The sequence below is a fragment of the Ambystoma mexicanum genome, chromosome 3p (genome assembly GCF_040938575.1).
Source record: "Ambystoma mexicanum isolate Mex_15411 chromosome 3p, UKY_AmexF1_1, whole genome shotgun sequence".
Taxonomy (NCBI): domain Eukaryota; kingdom Metazoa; phylum Chordata; class Amphibia; order Caudata; family Ambystomatidae; genus Ambystoma; species Ambystoma mexicanum.
Window position 1 is genome coordinate 272,949,272 of NC_090925.1, and position 27,093 is coordinate 272,976,364.

The following is a 27,093-nucleotide window of genomic DNA, read 5'->3' on the forward strand; positions in this document are numbered from 1 at the left end:
CAGAGGAGGGGAGGCTGGGCGTTTGTTGACGTTATTTAGGTTAACAGTTATAACAGTTGGGAAGTTAAGGCAAAGCCCACAAAGAGAGGAGGAGAGCAGAATAAGACATAACAGTTGTCACACACAAAGAATCAGCAAGGAAAACAAATCCAGGGGACAGCACCCACAAACAAAAAGCTGGCGGGAGGCACGAGGCAAAAAACTCAACTGCCAGAAGAAGGGACACAGATCCCCAGCAGGAACGCATCGTGAGAATGAGACACCGAGCGAGCCCATGGGAATGAGCAGGCCGCAAGCGCTAGTCCCCACAAAGACCAAGATGTCCTAAGAATTGTCACGTGGAATGTCAGGGGGATGAACGCATACGTCAAGAGGCTAAGGATCTATACCTGGCTAAACAAAACAAGGACTCACATTGCACTGTTGCAGGAAACGCACCTGACGGCGGAAAAACAGGCCAAAATAAAGGAAAAATGGGGAGGCCAGATGTATAGTGCGACGTATTCCAACTACGCCAGAGGAGTCATAACCTGGGTCGCCCCGGGCGTCCCATTCCAGCTCATCAACCAGGAGAAAGACACGGAAGGGAGAATCCTGGTAGTCCATGGGATGCTAGAAAACCGGGAGATATGCCTCGTGAACACCTATGCCCCTAATCACGACGCTACAGCCTTCTTCAGAATGCTCCCGCCCCGGCTGGCCCCGTACAGGAATGCAACGATGATTTGGGCAGGTGACCATAATTGCACTCTGGATCCCCGGCTGGACAGGTCGGACGATAAGCACAAGAGAGCGGCGCCGCCAGCGAGAGCACTACAACAGATACTAGACCAGCTCGGACTCGAAGACGTCTGGAGGAAGGTACATGGGGAAGAGAGAGGATACACGCATTACAGTGCCCCACATAGAACATTCACACGGATTGACTACCTGTTCACGGGCAGGGAAACACTGGGAGAATTCACTGAGGCATACATACACGCGCGAACCCTATCTGACCACGCCCCCCAGACGATCACATGGGCGCACACACACAGGAGAGCCCCTATACCAACATGGAGATTGAGGGCAGAGGCATTACTGGACACGGGCTTCCAGGAATACATCCAAAGCGTGATAGAAGACTATTTTGAACATAATGAGGGTAGTGTGGAGAGCACAGGAACGGTCTGGGAAGCCTTTAAAGTGGTAGTCAGAGGAGAGGCGATGGGGAAAATGGGAGGTCTCCGACGAGAAACCCTAGCACAACTAGATAAGATAGAAAGGAAAATCGAGAAGGCAGAGAGACAAGCGGGGGAAGAGGGGGCGGAACAAGGAAACCTCACCACCCTGCGACAACAGTGCGTGGAGACCTGGGAAAGATTGGGACGACTAGATTACGGGAAATACATACAGAAACTACATGCTGAAGGGGATAAGCCTAGCAGACTCCTAGCCTGGCTAACCAAGCAGGAGACTAAGCGGGAGCCAATTAACGAAATTCAGAACAGGGAAGGAGAGGTGATAAGGTCCCAAGAGGGAATAAACGAGGTGTTCTCGCAGTTCTACGAGGACTTATACTCCAGGGTCCAGGAGGCAGAGGAGGGGGACCTGAGGGAAGCCCTCGCGGAAATCAAACTCCCACAATTGACGGAGGAGCAGGCCCAAATATTAGATGCCCCCCTCACCGTAGAGGAACTAACGGAGGTTATTGCCCAGCTCCCGACAGGGAAATCTCCGGGGCCAGATGGGCTCCCGGGGGAATTTTACAAGCAATACAAAAATGATATAGCCCCGAGACTACTAGAAACATTAGAAGAAGCATACGAGAGGGGAAGACTCCCGAGCAGTATGTCGGAATCCATAATAGTCCCGATCCTTAAACCGGGCAAGCCCCCCCCCGAGTGCGGTTCCTATAGACCGATTTCCCTAATAAACCAGGACTCCAAGATCCTGACGGCGGCACTAGCCAACCGCCTGAAAAGAGTGCTACCCACCCTGATCCATACGGATCAGACAGGGTACGTGCCAGAAAGGAACACGTCCTGGAACCTGCGTAGACTCCACTACGTTATAGAAAAGACAAACCAAGAAGGTGGGGAGTGTGCTGTAGCCTCACTGGATGCAATTAAAGCATTCGATTCGGTGGGATGGGACTGGCTCCTGAGAACGCTCACCCACTATGGGATAGGCCAAGGGTTCACAAGATGGATAGAACTACTTTACAAAGACCCGAGAGCGAGAGTCAAGACGGGTAGACAAATCTCTAGGGAATGGGGCATAGAGCGAGGCACAAAGCAGGGATGCCCCCTGTCCCCAATGTTATATATCCTGGCCCTGGAGCCGTTCGCAGTATTCCTAAGAACGGATTATAAAGACACAGGCATAGAGATAGACGGGGAAACACACCAGATATCCATATACGCAGACGATATACTCCTTTACATACAGAACCCACGCACCCACCTGCAAGACCTACTGGAGGCACTGCGCGCATTCGGTAGGTTATCTGGAATAGTGGTCAACAGGGAAAAATCCGTGCTGTTTCCCCTGGCAGACCTACGAGCAGTGCCGTCAGATCAATTACCACCTCTGGGCATCACGTGGGCCCCGAACACCTTCAAATACCTGGGAGTGGAGATCTATCACGACACCATGGAAACACACGCAGGTAACACACAAATAGCTTTAGACAAAATTGAAAAGGCTATGAAATTTTGGCAGACGCTGCCGTTGGGCATGATAGGCCGGGCGGCACTACTAAAAATGACAGTCCTACCCCGACTCTTATATTACTTCACGAACATCCCATACAACATACCAAAGCCCTTTTTCAAGCACCTACACACCATAGCGAGAACCTTCCTATGGGGAGGGGGACGAAACAGGGTGGCACTAAGCACACTACAAAGAAGCTATGAGTGGGGAGGCATCAAACTCCCAGATTTTGAGCATTACTATTTGGCAGCACAACTCCAATTTGTGGTGCGATGGCTGGGCGAGGAGACCTCAATAGACGCAATAATTATGGGGCCAGCACTCCGGAAGTATCACCTGAGAGAATTACTATGGGTCAATGCCGCCCAAGCAAAAGAACTGCCCAAAATAGCCCAACTAGGCCGAATACTATGGAAAAGAGCCTGGAAGACACAGGGCATACGAGACCCCTGCTCAAGACACATCCCACTGGCGGGGCTGGTGGACACCCGAGTGGCCAGCCTGACCACGTACAGGGCACAATGGGAAGACAAGGGTGTGGCCCAAATTGGGGACCTGTGGCGTGACGGACAGTGGGTTGAATTCCAGACCCTGATGGATGAACAAGATGTACACAGGGGCCAATTCATCCTACACAATAGCCTAGTCCAGACAATAAAGAAGAGGTGGAGCACTATGCCAGAACCCGAGGACACCGAAGGAGAACTAGAGGCATGGTACGATATATCCGAAGGAGGCCATACGGTGTCCAGACTCTATGAGCGAATACTGGGACACACCAACAAAAAGACACTAACGGCACGGACGAAATGGGAAGAGGAACTGCAACAACCCTTCGAAGACGAGGAATGGAACAAAGTCCTCATGTACACAAAAAAGGTGTCCAGAAACGCCAGGTTCAGACAACTGCAGATATACATAGTACATAGAGCATATCTAACCCCCAAGAGAATGTCAAAGATAGGAGAAGGACAATCCCGGAGCTGTCCGCGGTGCGGAGACGAACAGGCCGACATGGTGCACATGTTCTGGTCGTGCCCGCAAATAGCAGACTTCTGGAACACGGTGAGAGAAAAAGCGTCGACAGCAGACATACAGATGCCAGCAAGAACACCAGCAGCATACCTATTGGGCCTGTTCCCAAGAGGGCACCGGCAGATGACGCACGTGGCAAAAATGAAAGATTTAATGACGATACTAGCGAAACGCCGCATAGCGATGGCATGGAACAAGAGTGAAGGCCCTTCGAAGGAAGGATGGTGGGCCGACCTACAAAAATGGGCAATAGCGGAGACGGCAGTCTGGACGAGAGCCACACAAAGGGGAGAGAGCAACAGCGGAGCCAGATTGCAAGCATGGAACTCCCTGGTGCAAGACCTGCTTGGCAGCAGAAGCGATGACGATACGACTGACATTAGCGATCCAGGGGACACAGGAAACGACGAAATTGAACCGCCCACGTCAGGAGGCACTACATAACTCACAACGGAGAGAACTAAGGAGAAGGAAGAGAAGAGGTCGTGACCTGCGCAGACTCTGAACAGTGCAACTCCAACTGGGAAAGACCAACAACTACACGTAAAGACAAGACCAAGGGAAATTTCCAAGGAAAGGAGAAAAGCCACTGGGAGACTGGCCCCTCCGCCACGAACTTGACAACGACCGGCGCCGGCCCGAAGCGGCAAAGGACCATGAACATACTGCGGCTGCCTTTGGGGAGAGGGAGGGGGGGAGGGAGGGGGAAAAGACAATGGGAGGGGGACTTTTGTTTTTGGTTCTGTTTGTTCTCTCCCATCCCTTTTATGTTGTAAAACCAATAAAAAGAAGTTAAAAAAAAAGTGTAGGTGGGTATGATTGTACACCAGGATTTACACAATTCCCATTATTAGACAAAGGGGAGGTTGACTACAATTGTCATGAATGTACAAAGATAATTTGAAATGCAAATTACCTGGTTTGAATACAGGTGTGGGGAAATGGATTTATGAGTTAGAAAGAATGACAGCGGAATGACATTAGCAGTGGATGACATAAAAGTCCAACTATTAGCTATTTTAGGGGAGAGAGCTGACGACATTTGGAGACCAGCATGATATGCTAGTATGACTACACAAAACACCCAACATGATAGAGCATCATTTAAATTGTAGAGCAGACACAGTGAGGGCACTTAGAGAACAATATCCTGACACATGAGAAATAAGTGCGATTATGACAAGGAAAATGGATGAGGACGAAGATACTGTTGCCTTTATTCAGGAGATTCAAGAACATTGGTTTCTTGAAACGAGGGAAACTTGGGATGAAACAGTAGCATTATTTTATCATATTTTATGTCAAGGACCGCCCGAGCCAGTGAAGCTTCAGATGAAGAAACCGGTAGGGATGGAATCAAAGCCATGACCAGAAATACAGTTGTACATCATGGGTGATTATTACAGTAGAAGAATAAGAAAAACGCTGAGAATAGAAAGTAGGAGGAAGCAATTTGTTCAGAAAAATTGTCAACATTTGCCATAGAAGGAGCAGTACTGATGAGTGGTGAAGGCATGGCTACACACATGTTACAGCCAGCACAGCCATGCAATGATGGGTACCCTATAGATCAAGGTGGGTAAAATGTTTGGCCATGAGGTAGAGGGAATGGACCTAGAAGAGGTGGATTTCAAAACCCTCAAGGGGAGGAGGATTTAATGGAGAGCAGCCGCAGCAATGTTGGAACTGTGGGAGGACAGGACATATGGTCCGAATGTGTAGAAGTAGAGGGAGCATGCAGCAGAACTGGCAAGCTCCAACAGTGGGGATGGGCTATTATCCACAATACAATAAAGAACCACAAGAGTATTATGCCCAAGATCACACGCAGAATCTGACAAGTGTGCCGAAAATTCAGCAAACGCAGCAAGTTCTGCAGCAAACACAGGCCCCACAAGGGCAACCACAGCAAGCACCTATGCAAACACAACAAGTACAGACACAACAAGTAACGGTGCCACAATGGAATGCAAATACAGGAGCCCCACAAGCATCCACACCCAGCATAGGAAGTGGGATAGTAGTGGGAGGGAACCCTTTTACAGGTTCAGGGATGAATTTATATCTACAATAGGAGAGCCCACAGAGCAACCTGATGTATTCAGTACTATCAGTGCCACCAGACACCCAAGAGGAATAGAGGGTCAGGGTGCTGGAAGGAGGCAAGAAATGTTCTTTTCTTGTAGACACTGGGGTGACAGATTCCTGTGTTTGCTAGGGAAAGTACCCAATGTCTGGAATTGCCATGAATGCACAGGAATTCTCTGGGGCTATGAGTTTAGTTCCTATTTTGACGAATTACCAATCTATGTAGATCCTGACATGTCTATGCCGCTATTGTATTCTCAGCAAACACAAATTAACATTTTAGGACGTGACTTGATGACAAAACTTAACATGACAATATGTTTCACTGACAAAGGGATAGTGTGTTCCATGCCAGGGGACATGGAGAGAATTCATATTAGCCTTTGCAGGCGAAAAGGCACTATGAGGAGTTCCTTTAGACGAGAAGTATTTTTGAATTGAGTAAATATTCTGTTGACATGGCTTCCTGGATTGATAGGTAAACATGTTTTGTTCAGGCCACAGTTACCTTTGGATGATGTGGAAGCACAGGTTATCCCCATAGGACTAGAGGCAGCAGTTGTAAGAGAGCAAAGGTTGTTTGTTCAAGGGACAGACGATGAGGGAAGAGCATGGAGAAAAGTAAGTAATAGCTCTTGATGAAGGTTACAGAATAACAGACTTGACAGAGGAGGAGCTGTTCAGAGATGATTACTCAGACTATCAGTTAGTAGTTTGCATAAATCTCACTTATTGGATTAACGTTAAGCATAGAGAAATACCGCAGAGAATGGCATTGGTAAAAACAAAACCACAATTTTTCCACGAAGATTTAGAAAAGGTTCCAACCATCTTATGGACCAACAGTAAATATGACATTGCTCTTTTGAGTGGAGCAGAAGCAGTTAAAAGTAATCCTAAACCAGGAGCAATTTTGCAATGAGCAAAGCAGTACCCCGTGTCCATAGAAGCAGATCAAGGTATATTTGAAACCATTTCCACTTTAGTACAGCAGGGAATATTGGGGCTATCAGAATCCCCTTGTAACACAACTGTGTACCCGGTGAAGAAAGCAACATGGGGGTTGTTGAGATTTATTTAGGATCCACATCCCCTAAACAATATTGCTGAAGCAGAGATCCCATTAGTTCCAAATTCAGCTATGATATTATGTAACATCCCAATTAAAGACAAATGTTGCACAGTTATAGAATAAAAAAAGGCTTCTTTTCAATTCCCCTTCATGAAGACTCACAAGATTTGACCTCATTTTCATATATAAATCAGCGCTGGAAACATACAAGATTACCTCATGGGTACTGAGAGGCCCAAATGGTTTTTAATAGGGTCCTTCAGATGGAAACTAGGTAATATACAACTTGAGAGCAAAATAATTCAGTACCTAGATGATATACTAGTGTGCAGCGAGACAGAAGAAAAATGCTGAAAATATTCAGTTCAACTAATGACCATACTGGCAGGGAAAGGATACGAGGTAGACAAAGAGAAATGACAATATTGCCAGGAAGAGCTTTTCTCTCAAGAAGGAAGAAAAGTAACACCTGAGATGGAAGAAGCAATCATGAAAACTCCAAAACTCGAGAAAGTGAGGGAAAAGCAACAATTTGTAGGCATACATAATTATTGTAGGGCCTGGATTTTTGATTACAGTAGATATATTCAGCCACTTTTGAAAGGACTCAAGGACTCAAGGAAGCACAAATTGGTGAAAGCGAGATAATATGGACGGATGAGATGACTGAAGGACGTGAAGAATTAAAAAGGGCAATTTGAACAGATCCTGTGTTAGGAATTCCATAATATAACAAGGAGTTTTACTTATTCTCACATTCAAATGGAGAAGTAGTGACAGTAGTTCTCACGCAGGAGACAGCATTAAGACATGGACATAAACCATTAGCCTACTATAGTGGGAGTATAGACCCAGTAATGAAAGGACATTTCCCTTGAAAACAAGTGTTAGCTGCTGCTGATTTTATGATTGAAACTGCTGCTAATATTACAATGGGCTGCTCAATGATGTTATTCATTGAGCATTCCTTACTCACCATTTTGGAGAAACCCAAAAGCCCATTGACTACACAAAGAGCATCGGGATATGAAGTGATTAAGTTGAACCCAGAAACCTAAATTGTTAAATGTAGAGTAGTGAATCCAGCAAAATTAGCACAACCAGTATGGAGGGAGGACTATCCACGTGACTGCACAACATATACTGAGTTTTATGACAATATTCCCCATGTTAGAAAAAATGTTCTTGGAGGGGGAAAAATTCTATTCATTGATAGTTCTTCAAACGACAGGAGAAAGACATACGGGATCAGCAGTAGTGAAGTTAAAAAAGACTGTTGAATTTGAAGTAGTGACAAGTGCGAGGCTGCCTTTACATTGTTCAGGATAGGCTGCAGAATTAGTGGTGCTTATTGCAACATTTCAGAAATATGAGGATGAGGAAGTGACAGTGTACTCTGACTCTGCCTATGCAATATCAACCGTAAATGCAGAATTGTCACACTGGAAAAGGAGGGGTTTCTTCCGCACAGACAGCACACCAGTGTAACATGCGTCTCTATTGAATAAGCTCATTAAGGTACTAAAGCTCCCACTGGCTATTGGCGTGGTGAAATGTGCAGCCCATACTAAGAGTGCAAACATGACTTCATGTGGTAACAAAGCTGCGGATGTTGAACCAAAAAGAGCACCATATTCTCCAAAAATGTCTGATTTTGAAGTAGAAATTGTTAAGCAAATGTCAGAGGGATGTATGATGGTGAAGGAAGGTTTTAATATGTTATCCATTGTACAGTTAATTGAGCTACAAGGTCGAGCGCCACAAGATTTATAGAAGATACAGGGGTGTTCCTTATCCCCCACAGAGGATATGTGGAGATAAGATAATACTGGAAAGCCAGTTATGCCTCTAGCATTATTGAAGGAGGTGCTGGAGCAGCTTCACTATACCGCACACAAAATTAGTCTTGCTGCCATGATCACAGAAGACTGCTTTTTACCAAATTTGTTAGAACATGTGGCACAGTATACTATGAACTACAGCATCTGCCAGAAGTTCACAGCAGGGAACACTTTGCGAACAGTGAGAGGTGAAATCCCTAGCCCCAATGGTGCTTTTCAGCATCTACATATAGATTATGTGGATATATTGCAAACATGCAATGGTTACATATACATGTTAGTAGTAGTATGTCCCTTTTCCAGATGGATTGAGGGAGGTCCATGCATGCACCACAATGCTACATGTGCTGCCAAGTTTCCTGTACGCTAGGTGTTTCCTAGATGGAGTGTGTGCAAAGTCCTGCGGTCTGATAATACCACACATTTTGTAAATGAGATGTTCAAACAGATCACTCTTTTATTGGGCCTAAAGCTCAGGTTTCCATCTGCCTATCACCAATAGGTGAATGGTATTTTTGAGAGGCTAAACAGACTCCTTAAATAAAGAATAGCGAAGACCAAAATGCCTTTGAAGAAGGGATGGCTACATTGCCTACCCCTTGAACTGTTTGCACTGAGGAATCAGCCTGGGTCAGGACACTATCTGACTCCTTATGAGTTGGTCCCTGGATGCTGCATGAGAGTACCCCTTGCTACTCAGACTCAAATAGATACTGATGCCTATAGTGTAGCAAAACATTAGGGGAAGAGATTCATGATTATTTACAAATATGACCACTAGTGTTTCTTTTATTTCCCAACAGATCAAAAATCAGAGTGAAGGGTCAAAGATGATGGGAGAAGACAGCCAAACAGTTGATCCCATAGACTTCCTGAAACAACCTAGTGCATACACTGGTGACCATGTGCTTTTAAATAGTTTTGTTTGCAATTGGAATAAGCCTAATTATAAAGGACCGTACCTAGTAGAGGGGATCACTCCCATTGCAGTGAAGATTGAAGGAAAAAGAGCTTGGTTACACCTGAATGATGTGAAACTTTATAAAGGGGAGACCCTGGCCCCGCCTGCATCTGCTGACAGTGAAGCAAGAGAAGAAGTTCTGCAAGTACAGGCGAGATCGGCTAACATGAGCCAAAACAACAAACAGATGAAGTAAAAACATTTTGAACTTTTGAGTATTGACTGTTCCCAAGTTTAAAGGGAAAACAAATGAACTCTGCAAAGAATCCACTGAACAATTCCAGTGAAGCTAAAGAGACAAAGCCTTGACCATAAAACACAAAAATGACACATGACACTTTATGCTGCCTAAAATATTGCACACATTTCTGCATTCTGTTTTTGTATACATTCTTTGGTGTTACCCAGCTTTAGTGAGATGACACGTTGATATTGTCACAGTTTTTGGAAACCCTAAAACCCATAGGGCCTCATTACACGGTATGCAGTGGACCAAGGTGCTACTAGCACCTTGGTCCATGCCGTTAAAATATCAGCACCGCCTTGGAGGAAAGGGGAATTACCGCCCTATTCCAAGGTTGGCGGGGCGGTAATTCCCCCTTCCCCCATTGCCCTTCACCATTCCCATTTTTGCCCCATAGGGCATAATGGGAATGGGGAAGTTGCTAATTACGGTACTGCAAATTGCGGTACCGTAATTAGCACCAGGGTCCCTTTGCGGTTTGGTTTTTAACGCCTGCTAAAAAACAGGCGTTAAAGTACCAACCCGCAAAGGGACCTTGTAGTAAGGCGGTAAGGGTTAACGGTCACAGGTACCATTACCGGTGACCGTTAACCCTTACCGCCTTCCGTGTAATGAGTCCCATACTATTATTTTCAGGATCATCATTGCTATGATATTGCAATTTCTATTATAAAAGAGTGTGGTTGTTATAATGAGTAACAAGAATTACACATTGATAAAAATAAAAAATAAAAGAATGGGAATGTTCTAATTTATAAAACACACACTGCCAGCAAGAACATGGATTAGTTCTTTTACAATACATCGTGTGACTTATTTCTTTACAATGTTGTGTCTTTTCTTTCTTATTATTATGGCCTTTCATCAACTAATGGTGTATATTGCAGATTAACTGTTTATCAATGAGACATCTATTTTTATCCCTGACAAAAGCACAAGTGATATTTGGGCTGATATTTCCAAGAAGATTAACAGACTTGTCAAAGATGCTGAAGAAGACCATGAGGATATACATACATACCTTGATAAGTCAGCCAATCTAAAGAATAAAATGTTGTTTCAGCACATTAAGGAGGTGGGAAGAAGAACCTTAGATGAGAGCTGCTATGTGTGTTGTCTCATCCCTTATACCATAAACACAGCCAGAGCATTTATCGCAAGAGAAATATCTATCCATGATGTGAAGTGTCTCAGCCATCTAGCGACATGCACAGCAAGAAGACAATTTGATGAAAGATGGGCAAGCCTACGATCGGTGTAGCCAAAAGCTGCTCCCATATGAAGATGCATACATAAAAAAGCAGAAAATCAAAAAAGGGCCCAGAATGGAAAAGCAGAATGCTCCTATATTCATTGAATGATATGACTGGAGAACAGATAGGGACTGTTGAACAAAAGAGGCTTGGTTGTGCAGATACATGGGAAACACCAGGAATGCCAGGATTCTGAGCGAGACCTCAACTATTGGTATATGGACAAGTTGCCACCATTACAGGTTGGGAAGAAGAAATGTTAGCATGCAATGCACATTTATTGTAGTACAGATAATGCAAATAGTGATTGATGAATGCCTGAAGGAATGTGCCAAGTATTTGACATTATTAGCATGGGGTGAACATGAAGCAGGACCTGTATCCATACTACCCAGGAAGAATGTAACATTGTGCTTAAACAACAAGGATGTGACCAAAGTCAGAGAAAACACAGAACACAAGCAAATCATGGATATATCAGGAATGAATAGAGGAACTGCTGTGCTAATGGACCACTATTGGGTCTGTGAATCCAATGCTTATATGCTGCTACCTAAATTAAAAAATGTGCGCAATATGCTCTGTAGTGAACATACATGTTCCTGCTTTGGTGATTCTCCAAAGTGATCTCCATATGGACAGTTTTCTGAATATTGATGCACACAAAATGAAGAAGAGGTCGCTCAACCTCATCCGACAGATGACAGAGAATTATTTTTCAGCAACATCAATAGAAGCTTATCACAACATCCCTGATGAGTATACATTGTTCATTAGAACGGCACTGATATTTACAGCTATATATATGCTAGAAATTCAGACTGCAGTGAATGCCAAGTGGTTACAAATAAACAGGTGGGAGATGCTACAACCAACTAATATGACAAGATGAATTGAGGGCCATCAGACTCATGACCCTGCAGAAATTACAGCAATGGAAGGAGGTGTGTGTGCTAAGATCAGGCCTTCTTGCTGTATATACAAACCTGCTCATGATGGAGAAAAAAAGAAACCTGACCGAAGCAATAACTATGTTGACACCCTGCATAGCAAACTGGAGAAAGAAGTAGATGAGACTGAAGATGAAGACTGTTTTTTGTCATTGTTCTCGAGGATTCCAACCTGGCTGGCAAATGCCTTGAAGCTGCTTGGATCAATACTAGTGATAGTATTGCTGGGATTCTGTCTTGTAAGAATAATCATACGACAGTGCAAGAAGACAGCAAAGAAAGCTATTGGGATGAAGATGATGATAGATGTAAATGCTGTGACTGATGAGAACCCACCAACTGAAAGCACCACCCATCGTCACCTGAAAGTAAGTCCCCTAGCAGCCCCACGAACATTGTTTTATTACCCCACCGATTTTAAGAACTATGTTGGATTTTGGGCGTTCTTTCAACTGGGGAGTGTTGCCATATGACCTGGAGTGTGGATGAACACATACAGAATGCATGTGACCTGAGGGAAGTGATGAAGATATGGATTCCAAATAAACCACAGTGTGAAGAAAGGGTGTAGAAAATTTAAGAAGTGGTTGGGGATTCGACCAGAGAGGGGAATGTAGAGAGGCAGATGTACACATCATCTATAGTGCCCTCCCCCTCAACTCTGTCATAGGGCTCAATGGGACTGGGGAAGGCGCTAAGTACTGTACCGCAAATTGTGGTACCGTACTTAGCACCAAGGTCTCTTTGTGGGTCCCTACTTTAACGGCTGGTCTAGCCCAGCCGTTCAGGTTAGGTCCCGCAAAAGGGTCCTCATAGTAAGGAGCTAAGTGTTTAACGGCGCCGCAGCCTTTTACGCCGCTGTTAAACACTTAGCGCCAGGGTCCTAATGATGGCCACTGAGAAGATAAGTGAGGTTAGATACAGAAGATGTATATATGCAGAAACTCATGGTAGATGATGTATATATGCAGAAACTCATGGTAGATGAGATATATAGAAGCTTGCTGCAGTAGAAAATATAACATGGGTAAAGAAGCCATGATGAGAAAATGGACATCAACTCTGTATAAATATTAAGCGAGAAGCCTGACGGAGACAGAGCGAGGCTGCAGAGCTGACAGGTGCTGGAATACAGCTATGTTCAAGAGCAAAGCATATCTGCTTGGCTTGGGATCAAGGATGCCACAGCAAGAAGTAATTGCACGGCACAAAAGGAGTGGAATAGAATAAGCCACATACACACAACATATTTCTCTTAGATTAAGAAAAGGAGTAAACATTTGCAAGTGCCAAGTATTGAACACTTAAGGATGCAGAAATAGTATGCAAGATGGAGCAACCAAGTCTCCAGAGGCCAAGAGGTGTAATAGAGCCCAATACTATTGAATCAAAAGTCACTAAATAGAAGGTCAGGATGGACAAAATTGTGGTCTTCTCACACATGGTGCAAGACAGACCAGGAAACAAAGTCTATTCATTAGGCTCCAGATGAAGATAGCAATGAACCTTCACTCTCTTTAAAGTTCTGAGTAAGAGAACAGTCAGCAAGGTCAACTGCAAATAAAAAGCCTTTGCTTAGGGCCTAACTGATAAGAGATGGTAGGCTAATTGGCCAAGTCGACAGTTGTCTGACGTTGTTCCCTGCACTTGAGTTTCATTTTGCTTATGTGCTCCTAACGAGCTGAATGTCCAAGGTTGGGAGAGAATACCAACCAATCAGGAGGGCCTATGTAATGATGATATGATATGATATATTTTATTTGTATTGCGCTCGTACACAAGTGTTTCAGAGCGCAACTAAGCAAGGGAGGGGAACAGGGGAAAAACACAACAACGATCTTACTAGGCCCAGTGACATTGAGAATGTGCAAGTGCATGGGAAAGGGAAGAGGGAAAATGTGCAGGGGAGAGTGGAAAGTGAGGAGCAAAGGAGAGCAGATAAATAATAATAAATAATAAATAGGAAATGGAGGCAATAAACAGTGGTAGTGCAGCCAGCAAGTGCCGTGTTTAAGGCAGCAGACTGGGTAAGTCTGATAAGTGCAGATAAAGAAGAAAATGGGGGGGCTGTATGGGTACAGATACAGTCCCCAGTGCATGGAGTAGCCAGCAGGCAGTGCAGGAGGGTGACAGGGTGAGCAGGTACCTGGTCCCAGGGGACAGAGGGTGGCCAGGTGCACAGTGCCAAGAGAGAGCAGATCAGCAAGGGAGAAGGGGAGCAAAGGCAGAAGCAAAGAAGAAGGTCTTGAGGTGCTTCCTGAACCGGAGATGGTTCTCCTCAAGTTTTAGAGTGGCAGGGAGGCTGTTCCAGAGGGATGCCCCAGCCGAAGATAGAGATCTACCCCCTGCTCGTTTCTTTGAAAAACAATTGACCCGCAGGGACTTAGAGCTAGAGGAGCTAGGTGCTCAATAGGGGAGGTATTTGCAGAGGGATAGCTGAAGGTATTTTGGACCCAGGCCCCGGAAAGCCTTGTGGACATTGCAGAGGGTTTTGAATTTAATCCTTGCATCCACTGGGAGCCAATGGAGAGATTTCAGAGCTGGAGAGATATGATCCCAGGGCTTGAGGCCAAGGACAAGTCTTGCAGTCCAGTTCTGGATAAGTTGCAGAGGGTGGAGAGTAGAGTCAGGTAGATTTAGAAAGAGGCTATTACAATAGTCCAACCTGGAGAGAACCAAAGCTTGGGAGACAATGAGCTTCTGGGGGAAGGAGAGGAAAGACAGAGTACCTTTGAGGAGGTGTAGTAAGAAGTTTGACTTTTTAGAAACCTCAGAGATATGGGCGGAGAAGGAAAGTGTGGAGTCAAAGATGACCCCGAGGTTCTTAGCCTCGCAGGTAGGGGTAGGAGGAGGGCCAAGGGAGGCCAGCCAAAGAGTGAGGGAAAAGGATGGAGATGGTGTGCCGATAAGGAGGATCTCAGTCTTGCTGGCATTCAGACAAAGATCATTGGTGGCACACCAATCTTGAATGGCAGTCAGTCGGAGATGAGAGAGGGAGAGGAGGTGACGGAGGGCAGCTGGAAAATGAGTTGAGTGTCATCAGCGTAGCACTGGAAATCTGAGCAGAAAATGGCAATGCAGTGGGTGAGAGTTGCGAGGTATTGGTCGAAGAGCCAGGGTGAGAGGTTAAACCCCTGGGGAACCCCAAAGGTAGAGAGGAAGATAGACGATAGGAAGGACCCCAGTTGGACCTGGGAGGGTCGATCAGAGAGGAAAGAGGTCACCTAGGCCAGAGCCTGATCAGTGATACCCAGGTTATCACGGAGTCGGTTGAGCAGGATGGTGTGGTTGACCGTGTCAAAGGCAAAGAGAGATCAAGAAGGATGAGGACAGAGGGAATGTGAGAGTCCAGGTTGGAGAGCAGATCTTCACAGATGTTCAGGAGAGCAGTTTCCATGCTTCTGGCCACTCTGAAGCCAGACTGGTGGTCATGGAGACAGCCAACAGAATCTGAATGAAGGTTAAACTGTGAGATGGCCAGCTTTTCCAGGAGTTTGCCCAGAAAGGGGGTAATGGAATTTGGCCGATAGTTAGCCAGACAGGATGGATCGGCTGTGGGTTTCTTGAGAAGAGGATGCATAAGGGAGTACTTCAGAGGGGAGGGGAAGGATCCTGAGGCAAAGGAGTGGTTGCCAATCTCGGCAAGGGCCGGAGCGTGGGTGTCAATGTGGTCCTTGATGGTTTTAGAGGAACAGGGATGAACCTGTTTTGACAAGGCTTTCATAGATCGGACTTGTCTACCGACCTCCGCAGGTGAGAAAATAGGAAAGGAAGAGAAGGACGGTGGGGGTGTGGTTAAATGGGGGTCTGCAAGCACAGACTGACAGGGAATAGGAGGTGCAGGAGAGGAGAGGGTCGACAGGATGTCCTGGGTTTTTGAGATAAAGTGCGAGGCAAGGGCATTGCAGAGAGCATGGGAGGCAGGAGGAGGGGTGGAGACTGCAGCAGGGTTGGCAAGCTCCTTGCAGATTTTAAAGAGTTTGGCTGAGTTGTTAGATACCGCGGAGACACATGCTTGAATGTGGGCTCTCTTCTTAGTGCGGACAGAGAGTCGGTATTGCCTTTGGAGTAGGCGACAGGCCAGTTTGTCAGAGGATGAGCAAGAAGACCTCCATTTTCTCTCAGCCACCCTACACTTACGTTTAAGTGTAGCTAGGTCGGAGTCATACCAGGAATTGCACTTAGCTTTGGACTTCAGGCGGATCCTCATGACAGGGGCAAGAGCATCAAGAGTAACAGAGATTGAAGAGTAGAGAAGGGGCAGGGTTATGTCGGGGTGTGAGTCAGCCAGAGGAGGATGAGTGGGAGAGAAGGTGGAAGCAAAAGCCTCAGCTGACACACGCTTCATAGGTCAGATGTCTGAGAAAGTAAGTGGCAGTGTTGGGGTGGGGTTGGCTTGGGGGGAAGAGAGTGAGAAATGGGAGGAGAGAAGGCAGTGGTCACTCCAGTAGATAGGAGTGGTCAGAGGGATAGAGCGGGGGAGGCCACGGGAGATCAAGACATCCAGTGTGTGTCCTGCAGAGTGCATCGGGCCAGAGGGGAGGATAGAGAGGGAGAGGGAATCGCAGAGGTCGTGAAAGAGCAGAGATGAGGGACACGTAAAATCAAGGTGGATGTTGAGGTCACCAAGAAGGAGGAGTTGAGTGGTTGAGGCCAGGAGGGAGGAGGAGAGGTCATCCCACTCAGAGAGAAAAGAGGTGATTTGCACGGGGGGCAGTAGAGAGTAGCAAAAGTAAGAGAGTGGCTGGGAGAGATTGTGAGCCTGCAGACAACGCATTCAAAAGAGGAGTATATCTGAATGGAAATGATAGTGGCAGGAATCCACTCAGGAAAGATCAGGGCTACGTCCCCTCCAGGTCTAGAGGATCTGGGTGCGGAGAGGATCTTGTAGTCCTCAGGGAGTAGAATGTCAAAGCTCGTGACAGAGCTGGCCGTGAACCATGTCTCCGTAAAACCATGGATTATATATTGCTGCAGAAGCCAATCCGCTGCTGTTGTTCTGCTATTATCTGTATCATATGCAGTTAGAGGTAGTGCAAGGTGTGATTACTTGATAAGGGGCAGCCACTAATGTTACTAACACCTAAATAAGCTATATGTTTATATGTTCCCCTAAGCAATCCTTCTATTTGATGGGTTTTTACTGTTTGCCATGTAGGATGATGTCATAGCTGACATACATTGGGGTATAAAGCCTTTTGTGTCATTGAAATGCTTTGAGTGTGCTTGAGCTTCACTCTGTTTGTTCACCAGGTTTCCCTACTTTATTGAGCTGATAATAAGTTAGTATTTTGCCATATGCGTTGAGTCTGTCCAGTTATTTGGGCCTGAGATCATTTATTGGTAATGCTATTTGGCGCCTGGAATGCTCCAGGTGCTACTGCATACTTGTATAGCATTGCCATGGTTTCTTGGCAATTCAGGATCTTCTAGAGAGGTGTATGTAGGTGACTAAGCTATGAACACAGGGAACAGAGCAAGGTTTATTTGTTGAAATAATGTTACAGGGTTATGTACAGATCTGAAAAGATATGGCTCTCTGTGGTGTGTACCTTTTAGATATAGTGTGAGTTGTCTGAAGCGGTTATTATTTTGGTTCCACGATACTAATGTACATTGCTTGCGTGGTTGTCTATGGTGTCTGCCAGCATGGCATAGAAAGAGAGGGTGGAGAGTTGTATTGATGTGTTTATGGTGGAGTACTGTGTTTCTAGGGATATCTGGTGTGGTCACATGCTTTTTGGAATGGTGTACGATTTACTGTGTTAACCTGTGTTGTTTTGGTGCTTGAGGTGTGTGTGTAGATGTGTTAATGGTTAAGGTTAGGTATGTAATGATTTTGAGCTGGTTCCTGTTGTGATCCCTTGTCCAGCAGACCACCAATAAACAATTGGGGATAACCTGTTTCACTTTGTAAACATCACAGTTGGTCAAATGCACATGTATGTATACATGCAAAACATTCTTTCTCTAGTTTTTATGCAATGTGATGTTTGGCTAAGTCATACTATGTCAGGTTACAATGTGTCGTGGCAAAAATTCAAAGCCCATAATCTGTAGTAAGTTGCTGGGGACTCACGCTTGACTGGCCACTAACACCTCAAAGACATTCCAATCGTAGTGCCACTCTGTTTTAAATGGAATTATGGTACAATGCAGCTGGACGTGCATGGGACACTAGCAGCTGACAAATCGAACCACACTCAACTGGCAGAACTGTGCATTTTCTCCTAAAATCCCGTCATGCCTATGGAAAATGTTAGTGACCCAATATGCTTTAAATAGCGCACTTGCTGCTAACTTGACAATAGTTCCCACAGACGTTCTTGGGGGAGAATGGCCGCCATACCCACATTGCAAGGTTGCCGGTCCGGTAACAACTGTGCTGGTAAGCTACTGGCACCGTTGTTACTGGATCGGAAAACTACGAGTTCTGCGAGCGGGTGCCTTTCGCAGACATTGATGGTTGCACCGGCACCATTCATGAATGGTGCCGGTGCATCCAACCTCCCCATTGCCATTGAGTCCAATGGGACTCGAATGGGAATGGGGAGCAATATTTTTCAGCGCCCGGCAATGAGGAATTACCGGGACCACCGGGGCTGTAATGCCCCGGTAAGTCCCCATTGTAATAATGGTAATGGATCTGTTTTCACCGGCACGATTACCCCCGGAATCCTAATGAGGCCAGTCTCTGAATGTGGTCGCTCTCCCACCGTTTGACGCATTAGATCCCACTAGCTCCTGAATGTCTGTCTAGTTGTGCATCCTTCGAGTACAGATGTGTCCAAAAAAAACAAAACAAGGCAATTCTACAGCGAGCTTTGCTCCATCCACAGCAGCCGCTTTATTTCTGGGTATTCCGCCATGCAGTATATTGCTGCCCTAATCTCCTTGCAGTCATCTGTATTTTTGCTCATGCTTGATGCTCTTTCCAGGAAGGTCGGCTGGGTAATTGATGAGGCTATTCATCACTGCTCAGTTTTGTTTTACTTTCCCTTTTTTTCAGTATAATTCGTTTGGCCACTATGAGTCATTTCACTATCCATCCTCCTGTCATTTTAATCCAAGTTCTGATTCCTGACAGGTCCGCGAGCAGTAGGAGGGCGCCGTTTTATTTCCAGTACCAATAAAGGCGCAGCCACTAGGCATTGAGGCTCCAGTGTATTTCTGTATTTATTATTTGTGTACCTTGCTCTGACCACCAGGAGATCTTTAAAATGAAGGCCATATCGTGCCATTAAGCTGGACTCACTAACTTCAGCCCTGGATAGCAAACTCCACTACATGTTTTCGGGTTCTCCACGCAAAATGATCTCGGATACATGACAAGTGCATGGGAGTTATTTGCATAATGGGTATCTTGAAAACCTGGCATGATTGCCATGCGGGGTGGACTGGGAACCAAAAGAGGCCCTGGAAAAAATGTTCAAAGTGGCCCCATATTATGCATTTTCACCAAGTCCAACCCTTTCCCTATGGGAACATTTGAAAATATGTCACAGAAGAGGCAAAGAGTGCCGGGGCCGACTGGGAAATCTCCAGAGTTCCCTATAGGCCAGTCCACCCCTGATTGCCATACTTGAATCAAAGAGCCCTGCCTTTGAGGTAGAGCACTTAACAAATATCATATAGAAATCTTTGGGGCCTTTTTCAATTATGTCGGTGCAGTACAAAAGTGTCTATAAGAAGCAGTAATGCTGCTGCTTTCACTTCTGCGCAACTTTTCTAAACATTGGCAAACCCTGAGTTAAGTAGTAAAGTGGAGGCGATACAGCCAGCAATTACCTCGAGGTATCGCCTCCCCTTTACTGACAAAAAAAATAGGAATTACAGTGGACATAATTATGGCCTGTGATCATTCCTCCAGACCCACAATGTAACCCTACGGATCCAAAAATGGGGACTAAGATTGCCGTAATCTGGCAATGGATCTGCCTGACCGAGTGGCCATAACTCTATCTGAGCTTGGTGGCAATTCCTGAAGAAACGCACGATGAGGCCCAATGTCTTGTCTGGCTACAGTACCAGGAGGGGCCATTTTGTCCACCCCCACTTAACACAACCTTTCAGTTTGCCAATATAACCCTCAAAGGCATATTTCTCCTGCACGCTGTCTGCTTTATGTTAGGGTTGCTAGGAGAATGCTGCGTCCAAGATGCGTCAATCAGTGTCATTGGTTGGCTCATAGTCTTCTTCCTCAATAGTTTGGATCCAGTATTTAAACAGTTCGATAAAATTTAACCTCACCTACCCATTTTGCCTCAGTATCTTCACTTTTTAAAATGAATACAGAACACATTTTTGAGGAAATCACTATACCAGTGGCTCAATGAAACTTATCATATGGCAGAAATCATGGCCCATTATTAGTGCATATGGACTGCAGCCAAGATAAGGAATGTGAATAACTGCTGCGTTAATAAATGGGCCTCATATCTTGTGGAGGAACAGGATCCAGAGGGTGCAGAGGTTCTCTGTGATCCATTGGTAAATGTGGGAGATCTCTCTTTCTGGCATTTACTACATTGTTAGAAGTTGTTGAACCTCACATCCCTATGTTAGACTGTGACATCAATTTGTTGAAAGCATTTATAATACCCGGACAAACAACAAAAGACAAGGATTCGTGGGACAAAGGCCAACCACACGAGATAAGTGATAGAAACCGCTTATCCCACCTCATTGAGGGAAGAGAACAAGGCCACAATGCACAATAAGTTCTCAACTCTGCCTATTCTCAAAATGCAAGCCCTTAACCGCAAGCTGAATTGCCTTTGACTCTGTAGATCGCCACAGTCGCTTCTTTTTCTTCCATCTCCGAAAACATCTGCTTCCATCAGCACCATTTCATTTTCATTGGTCCAGGGAAACTCTCTTAATAAAGGCACCCATGCATTGCTGCGGGAATTCCTACAAATGGCCCCCGATGTGGCTTTGTGGCTCTTCATGAGGAATACTTCGCCCCACTGCCCAAGACCTTTATAGCGGCATCAATTTCAAGAATTTCTCTAGGGGTCACCACGCCTCTGTATCCTTTCTAAAATAGCTCCTTCCTTCCTGACCGTCCCATCCTCTTCACGTGGCCACAGGCTTCCTGCTTTACGTACACTGCTTCTCTGGAGCTCAAGATGGAGACGAGGTCTTTTCCATTCTGGTCCCTCCTCTGGAACTCCTTACCACTTGTTCTTCGAGCTATGTCGGCCCTTTTTTTTCTTTCACTAAAGAGTGGTAGTGTGCCTCTATACATCCCAAAATAAATGCTCTTTACTTGTCTTCATCCATTCGAGGTCTTCTAAACTCCCTATATGAGAGGCATGGCAATGAGTCACTATGCAGAATACATGTAATGTGAAACGATGCATAAAGGTTTTTTTTGCTCTGAGTTCTCCAGGTATCTAGCCCACTATGGGTATTAGGTAGGCAGTGTTGTATGCACACTATACATATAAACGACACACATGTGGTAGCCTCCAGTCCTCACAGCGTCTCTATTGCAGTGTGTAGGGCTGTGCCATGGCCGCTGTTTGGATCGGAGGCCATGGTCACAAAAGAGGCTCCCGCACAGGAAAACCCATGGCACTAGACTAGAAGAAAGACGTAGCCAAGGGTGGCTCTGGAGGCCCGTTATTATCATGCTGGAATGCTGATTATGGTAGGCACCGCAGCTGCAATCAGTGAAATCATCACCTTCTGACACTGTCAATCAAAGGCAGCATGTGTTTCCCGCTCCGAGAGGGCGGTGGCGGCCCGCCCCTGCCGCCCCATTCACAAAGCCCGTCCAAAGAACAGGAAGCAGGCCCGCAGAGCTCAGGTCCCTTTCATAAGAAGGAGGGCGTCGGTGCGTGAGCGCGGCTTAGCCTTCGGCGGCATGTTGCTATGACAATAGTTCACGCTGCAGACCAGAGAGGTGGGGAAGGTAAGCGATTATGGCTCAACTGGTAATTTACATCTTTCAACAGCAGTTGCCATGTAGCGGGGAGAAAGCCACAAATCCAGCAGCGCTTTCAGCACTTGTTCTCGCGGCATCCAGTCCTTCACGTGCTGTTCTGGGGATATCGCAAGCCATTGTGTGTGGGGTTTGTGGACCGAGGGGACAAATACATATTGCTCCGAAATAAATTGCATCTAAACTGAAACGTGAAAGCTTCCAGGCCACGTGATGTTGTACAACTGCCATAGATGATCTTGTAAACTTGACTTTGAGTCTCTACGCAGCTGTAAAAAAATAAGGTCGTAAGATTGTGCACAAATTCAGCAAAATCCCAGCAAGGGACATCAGGTGTCCTTTGGCCCTGAGGACATCATAGGAAGGATGTCATATGAATGTTTACCCTGGTGGAATGAGAGAAAGTGGAATCACAAAAGTAAAATACAACCTACATTAAGAGTACAAGTAACAAAATATCTAATGCCGCAAAAACGGATACATGGATATTTTCGTTTTCAACCATGTACCATGTGGTGTCGCCACGTGTGTAATCGGTGCAGTCATGATATGCCAAGGGCACACCTAGCTGAACCATCGTACGCCAAGAAAATTACTTGTTATGCCAGCACAGCATCATATGGCCACACACTGCTATGTTACATCTGTTACATACTCACATGCTATGTATAATCATTATTTATTTATCCATCTGGTTGCATAATGTGCTAACTAATGGGGGTGGCGCGTCAATGCGCCTGGGAAAAACAAAGCAGGACAGTGGACATAGTGCAGACGTTTAACACATTTCCAAGGCACAGCAAACATGGGATGATATTAGGTACCCAATTCTTCTTTGATTATTTGTAGTTGGTAGGCAAAATCTGAGCAGACAGTTGTGTTACAGGATGTGGGCAAAGTGACTGCTAAGACACTAGGCACTACAGAAATTGGGGTGCTTGCAAGTTATTCATATTACAACAAACATGAAACTAATCAATTTAGGAACAAGTCATGAAACCATTTGCAAGGCCAAACCATGCACATTTCTAGGTGATCAGATAATGGGTAAATGCAGCCGCGCGATGGAAGCGCTAGTCATAAGGGTTATGTCAAGTAGTGAAGAAAAAAAGGCATTGGTGGGAAGGAAGATTATTTGAGTAATGCACACAGGCATATCTGAGTTAGATCTTCTGTACATGGCGAACGATTTTGAAATTCCTTTTTAAGGGTTTGACGATACCTATTGTTTTCAAGGTAGTGAAGAGGTTCCAGAATTCCGGATCTAATTCTATGAGGAATCTCCCTCTGTGTTTGAGTCTTTTGAAACTGGGTGTAGTTGGGTTGCTATCCTGTGATGGTCTAAGCAGTCTTGTAGGTACTGTGAGGGTGCAGAAATAGGAGATGCACCCAAAGGTAGTGAGATGATTGGCATACACTTTTATTGAAAGTATAAAAGAGTTCAGGAAACTTCTACATTTTCCTAAGGCTAAGAGGGGTTTCCCAACCTCAACCTTTCCCTTCCCCATGCACTTGCGCGTTCTCAATGTCGCTGGGCCTAGTAAGATCGTTGTTTGTTTCTCTCCACTGTTCCCCTCCCTCTGCCTGGTCGCGCTCTGAAACACCTGTGTATGAGCGCGATATAAATAAAATATCATATCATAACCAAAACTAAGGAAACTGTCAGGATGTCTTTGTCCAAATTAAATAGTCCACTGTCACAAGTCCACAACTATTTCTGTCCCTCACACTATTTAATAACGTGTAAAGAAGAAAAGGTCTTCTTGACTCCTGGTAACAAGTTGCAGATCCAATCAGAGTAGCAGAAGGGTTGTTTCCGAACAATCTATCCCTTCTTTGTGCCTTGTTCCTTTCTTTAAAGAGAGCTCCAAAGAACAAAAGTTCAGAACTCAAAGTTTTTAAATGTAAAACATAATTCCATAAAGTTCTTAGATATTTCTTTGTAACACAAGCTTTGCAACAAGCAGGTGCAATGCCCCTGTTGCCCTAGTTCCTTCTTTTGTCACTTTGTATAACACAACAACTAGGGGCAATGGCTCCCTTGCCCTGGTTCCTTTTCTTGGTAGTTCTCTGTTTCTTGTAATACACAAACCAGATGTAATAACTCTCTTGCTCCGGTGCCTTCTCATGCTAGTTCTCTGTTTCTTGTAACACACCAACCAGAGCCAATTACTCTCTTGCCCTGGTTCCTTCTCGTGGTAGTTCTCTGTTTCTTGTAATGCAACAACATGGGGCAATGACTCCCTTGCCCTGGTTCCTTCTTGTGGTAGTTCTCTGTTTCTCATAATACACCAACCAGGGGCATTGACTCTCTTGCCCTGGATCCTTCTCTTCCTTTCAGATCTCCCACTGTTTCATGTGGGCCCCAGACCCTGTTTGACAAACCTGATTTGCCTTTCTTTCAGGTACTATTGAGAAGGCTAGTTTAGACACTCCTCCAAACTGTGATGTGTCCCTCTGACCCTATCTGACAGACCTGACTTCCCTCTCCAGCAGGTACTGCATCAAAGAAGATGACCCTGGTGGTAAGACCTGGTTCACTAACCTGCCAGATCTTTTCTTCTTTCATGTTAGACAGTCTTTCACTTTCATATAGTCTTTCTTTTGGGTCCCAGACACTCGTTAGACTATTTCCTTCTCTTTTCTTTGATTCAAGCAGCCTCAGTTCCCAGACATGGTAGGTGCATCCATAAAGGAGCTCATTACCCCTCTTTTGGTGTGGGCCCCAGACCCAGCATTTCTGTGTTGCGCTCTCTTGTGGCATCCCAGTAAGTGCCCCACTGCCCCAACCGTCTCTGTGGGGCTCACCAGCGTTCCTTGATGGCTTCTGGACCCTTTTCTCTTGGTTGGGGACTGCTCCTGTTCTCGCGGCTCGGCAGCATCCCTGTAGTCTCTTTTGATACTCGGGCTGCAGTCCTCTGGTGTTCCCGCTCCCTTCACCAGCGTAAAGTGCTCCGTCTGTCTTCTCATCTACGAGTACCTTCCACAGAACTTTCAGGGACACATTTTATAATGGTTTACCATCCTGTCCTTTTCTGCTTCTCCCGATTTAGTCCGCCCGTCGGATGCTGAACTTCCAGTCTACACCAGGAGGAAGCTTTTTTCTTTCTTTTCCTTCGTCTCCTTTACATAGGTCTCAGCCAATCAGAGAACAAAGAAGACAAGACCGTGCGCTCATGAGTGCTCTTCATTATTTGGCCCCTGTTCTTCTTCTCAGTATTGAGTAAGGACTCTCTCTCTGGGTGTTTCTCTTTCCTCCTCGTCACAGTACTTGCTAACTCCAGGGGAAGTCTGTATTCAGAGAACCTACACTGTTCTTCGTCTCAGTACTATTGAGTATGACAGTCTAACAATAGCACAGGGGTGTGTCATTAAGGGGATGAAGTGTATGGGTGGGCTATGGTAAGGTGAGTAATGGGGATAGCGCATTCTCTTCATTTCATCACTAATTTCAGAGGTCTCCCTCGTCATGAGATCCACCCCCTGAGAACCACCCCCAGGGGGGCTGTTGGCTAGGGGCCTCACCTCCCTGGCCTCATGGAGCAGGACTCCCCTCGCCCTACGGGAGAAGTGGTGACATCCGAACACTCGTCACAGTATATATATGTTAATGGAGGATTTTGGTATTTATCTACAATTTCATGGCGGATTCAGAAAGTTTGATTTTATGTGTTATTCTCTTTGTAATGTGGAGCCGACTGAGTTTTCCAGGCCTGGTCGGATATGGTGCCAGTGATTGAGTACTTAAGTAAGCCGAGCAGCTTTATTTTGGATACATTGCAGTTGGTTTAATCTGCTTGGAATCTATTTGTGTTGTTACTGAGCGTTTGGTGTCAAACATGATGTCTTGATTCGTTTCCTGGACCGATGAGGTGGTTGGGAGTGGTGGGCATTGGAAGGTTGGTGCTGCCAGGCTGCGATGGCAAAGAACATAATATCTGTTATAGAGGTGTCAACGCAGAGATTATTATCTATTGACCGATCCCGATCCCCTGGAGGAGCTCAGTTAAATGCTGATGGATCTTATCAGGTTCCTTATTTGATAGTACTTAATAATAGTACCTGATAATATGCTTAATGCTGGCAGACATCCTCAATTATTCAAGTAGAGCCATTTTATGCCAGATGAAGCCCAAATGCCGCATAGAGTCATCAGATGCACGATATAGCCTCACAAGCTCAAGTGATATGATGGATGATATACCAAATTCAGCCTTCATCACCCAAGAAAGAAATGTTGTTTTTATTGCGTGAATTGAAGTTAATCACTTCACCTGGATACAAGTATCAGAAGTGAAAGAAAATGAAGCCCCATCAGCCAAAGTGCTTTACCCAGGATCACACATGTTACTCAAGTGGAGAATCCAGAATTGGTGGCCAGGTGAATTGTTTCAGTGTCTCCAATGTACCCAGTAGACATAATCTCCCAGTTTCTCAGCTTTCATTTTTACACCGACCTATTAGGTTAATTACATTTGTTCTTCCATGAGCACAACCGTTTTTCTGGGTTGTATTTACTGAGTGAATATTTAGAGATTTCCTGTGTGCACTCAGCGTGAGGCTTGTTCTGAACAGGGCAGAGCCACAGCCATGATTACTTACATGATGCTGTTGGGCCATGAGAATCCATGATTGGGTGTCACAAATTAGATACGAGCAGCTGTAGCTGTGCAGCTGTGGTGTGGCATCAGGGATCAAAGCAAGGCTATGCAGATAAGTGACACATCAGATATGAAGGTGAGGCCCGGTTTCACCTGAGAACTGGAGGGAATGTCATATGAGACATCAGTTACCAGCCAGTGTCTGATTGCATATGGTGGAGTGATCCTCCACGCACGCGCCCAGTGTCACATGGTAGGAAATTGGAACTGTACAAGTAGAAGATGTGGGTCAGTTGAACAAGCAACCAAAGTCAGGGGATGTTCTGCTAAGAAAGAACACGTATAAAGTTTACCGACTAAATGGATACTGCTGTTTAATAGACGATTTCTATGGTGTAAAGT